Here is a 3,872-nt window from a genome sequence, read left to right on the forward strand (position 1 = left end):
GGAGAGTTAATTATTCATTTGAATTGGTTTGTGCAAAAAGCCCCAGAGAGCCCACAAGAATAAATTGAAAAGCTATTAGAACTAACAGGAGAATTTAATAAAGTGGCTGGATGCAAAATTCAATAGCTTCCTCATCAACCAGCAATGACCAATTAGAAAATAAAACGGGGGTGGGTGGATGGGGGAAGAGATAGCAAACAATGGTAACAAAAATATGTAGGATTCCCTGTACCAATAAGTTTTGGAGACAAAATCCTACATCTTACAAGTTTTTAAACTTAAAAAAAAAACAACCATTAAATAATTAACTAGATGAAAAAGCATGCCATGTTCCCAAATGAGAAGACTGACTATGCTGTAGAGTTAACTTACACATCGAACACAGACCATTTAAAAGTCTAAGGAGATTTATTGTTTTGTTGCTGTTAAGCAGGCCATAGTAACTCTAAAGTTTACTCAGAATAAATATAATACATAGGCAAAAGCAGCTGAGAAAACCTCAAAGATGAATGATGAGGCATTTTGCTTTATTGGATATTAAGTACTATGCAATAAAGCTAAAATAATGAAAATAGTGTACCATGATGCAAGAATTGGCAGATGTTAGTGTGCAAGGGTTCAGTGTCCTATAAAGGCAGAATCGCAATCCTGTGAGGAGAGGCAGCATTATTTGATGAATGGTATGGAGAAAATTAGTTAAAATTTTGGGAAAAAATTATACCTTGTGCATAGTATGCATTCAAATTAATAAGTTCTGTGTGGATAAAAACAGACATGTTGAAGTCCTAAGCCCCAGCACCTTGGAATGTGACCTTATTTGGAAATCAGTCCATTATAATTAATTAAGCTAAAATGAAGTCAAACTAGAGTAGAGTAGGCCCCACTATAACTAGCATCCTTATAAAAAGAGAACATGTTAGGCTGGGCATGATGACTCATGCCTGTAATCCCAGCACTCTGGGAAGTTTGAGCTTAGGAGTTCAAGACCAGCCTGAACAAGAGTGAGCCCCCATTGCTACTAAAAGTAGAAAAACTTAACAGGACCTTATGGTAGGTGCCTGTAATCCCACCAATTTGGGAGGCGAGGCAGGAGGATCACTTGAGCTCAGGAGTTTGAGATCCTTCCCCTCCAGGTTTCAGAGGCAGCATGGCCCTGCTTACACCTTGATTTCAGACTTCTGTCCTCCCGCACCGTGAGACCATACATTTCTGTTGTTCCAAGTCACCTAATTTGTGGTACTTTGTTACAACCACCCTGGGAAACCAATATAAATGTATGACTTTAGAACCATTTGAAAAATTCAAAGAAAATGTAGGTGGAAATGTATGTATTGCACTTTCAAAACCAGTAAAAACATTATGAGCATACAAGCAAAAGCCAAAGATCCAAAGGGAAAATCAATATTTCTTATATAAACAAATTAGAGAAATAGCTTTACCAAAACTAAAAGGTAAATAGCAAACTGAGAAATATATAATAATTGCCACAAAATGACACATGGACACTTTCTTAATATGTAAGGAGAACCCTAAAACACCCATAGGAAACTGGGTGCAGACCACAAACAATTCACAGAATATACATGACTACGAACATAAAAATTATCCAACCTTGCTATAATCAAATCCATAGAAATAAAAGATCATTTTTGCTTTTCAAATAGCCCTGATAAGGGTACAATAAAAACTGTACCTCCCCCAATAATACTGTTCAAAGTATACATTTCTACATGTTTTAGAATCTGGTGCTACGTATAGACGTTTGAAAATCGATAGTCTTCGACTCAGCATTCTCCTTCTAAAAATCTATCTTAAGGAAACAATAAAAAATTTAGGCCAATGTTTATCTACAAAGATGTTCATGACTGTATTGTTATAATAATGAAAAATTAGAAACAGCCTCAATGTCTAACAACATCATGGCACGTTCATGTAATGTTAAATTATGCAACTTTTGAAGGTGGTGATGTTGACATTTTTAGTAACATGGAAAATATCCACCATAAAAATGTAAAATTAATGATCTCACTATTACATGCATATTATAAACCAAATTTGACAAAACACCATGCCTACAGGGGAATTTTCTTATAGATAGCATGACTTATGGCTGTATTTAATTGCTTTTATTCTGGTAAAATATATGTAATAAAATTTATCATTTTAATCTTTTTAGTGTATAATTCAGTGGCATTAAGTACTTCCACAATACTAGTGTAACCATCACTAGTATGATTTTCCAGAACTTTTTTATCTTCCTATACTGAAACTCTGTACCCATTAAATAATACCTTGGCCAGGTATGATGGCTTATACCTATAATCCCAGAACTTTGGGAGACCAAGGTGGGAGGATTGCTTAAAGTCAGGAGTTTGAGACCAACCTGGGAAATATAGTGAAACCCTGTTTCTCCAAAAACCCAAAAAATTAGGTATGGTAGTGCATGCCTGTAGTCCCAGCTACTTGGGAGGCTGAGGAGGGAAGGCCACTTCAACTCAGGAGTTGGAGTTGGAGGCTGCAGTGAGCTGTGATGACCCCACTGAACTCCAGTCTAGGTGAGTGCAGACCCTGTCTCTAAAAAGGAAAAAAAAAAACTCCCCATTCCGCTTACCCTCAGTCTTTGGTAACCTTTATTGGACTTTCCGTCTTTTACGAATTTGACTATCTGAGATATTTTGTACAAGATGAATCATACAATATTTTCCTTTTATGTCTTATCTCACATAATGTTTTTGAGGTTCATCTATGTTGTAGCATGTATCGGAATTTCATTCCTTTTTATGGTTGAATAATATTGCCTTGTTTATAACTTAAATACCAGATTTTGTTCATCCATTCATCTGTCAATGGACACTTGTGTGATTTCTGCCTTTTGGCTATTGCAAATCATGCTATAAACATTAGTATACAAATCAGTGCTTGCGTCCTTGCTTTCAATTCTCTTGGGTATATACCAAGGAGTGAAACTGCTAGATCATATGGTAATTCTATTTTTAATTTTTTGAGGAACATTTGGTTCTAATTTTTAAAAATGTCTTCTACATTTTTCATTTTTTCTGTACTGAATATGTATTATTATTTTATAATCAGAGAAAGGAATGTATTTATTTTCAAATGCTTCCCATTGCTTTTCTTTCTTCTTTTTGCATAGAAAGCATCATTCCATCAGAGCCAACCAAAAGATCACTCAATATTTGCACCTTAACTGAGAGGAAGGACTGCACATGAACAAAATGACTACTTTAAAACGTACCCAGGATTTGTTTTAATCAGCCATGGTAAGGTGACAGACACAGAAACACCTACCTTTGAGAGAAGTTTATTACTCACAGTTCCCAAGAGGAGAGCATATGTTACACCATGAACACCACGGGGGGAACGCTAGGGTCTATCAGGAAGCAGATGGAGTGAGGGGAAAGCAGGAGCCTTCACTGGGGCTCCCCAAGCAAAGCAAGTGAAGCCAGGATAAGCAGACTTGCATTGGCCAGTTTGAACAATTTCAGCAGGCTCTGGTTGTAGGAGTGGTCCTTAGTTGTCCAGCACCTGGCCCTGGGATGCTTTAGGGCAGGAGGAATATTGACTTAGTGTGTGAGAGTTAGACAAAGGAGGTAGCTGGGGTATGGACTCTGGCTTGGTTGGTTTGTGTATGAAAGGAGTGGTCAAAGGCCAGTCATTTACTATCTCTAGGAAGTAGCTAGCCCTGGGAGGAGCTGCCCCCCAATATGTCAAAGTGTCATCACAACAGCAGTGACAACAACCCATAATTAGTTTCTCTTTATAGCAGTTTGTAGTATCAAAGGTTGGAAATCAATGGAATTTCCATCATATAAAGAATCGATTAAATAAATGCTGGTACATTGATACAATTAAAC

This window comes from Nycticebus coucang, chromosome 11 (assembly GCF_027406575.1).
Source record: "Nycticebus coucang isolate mNycCou1 chromosome 11, mNycCou1.pri, whole genome shotgun sequence".
Taxonomy (NCBI): domain Eukaryota; kingdom Metazoa; phylum Chordata; class Mammalia; order Primates; family Lorisidae; genus Nycticebus; species Nycticebus coucang.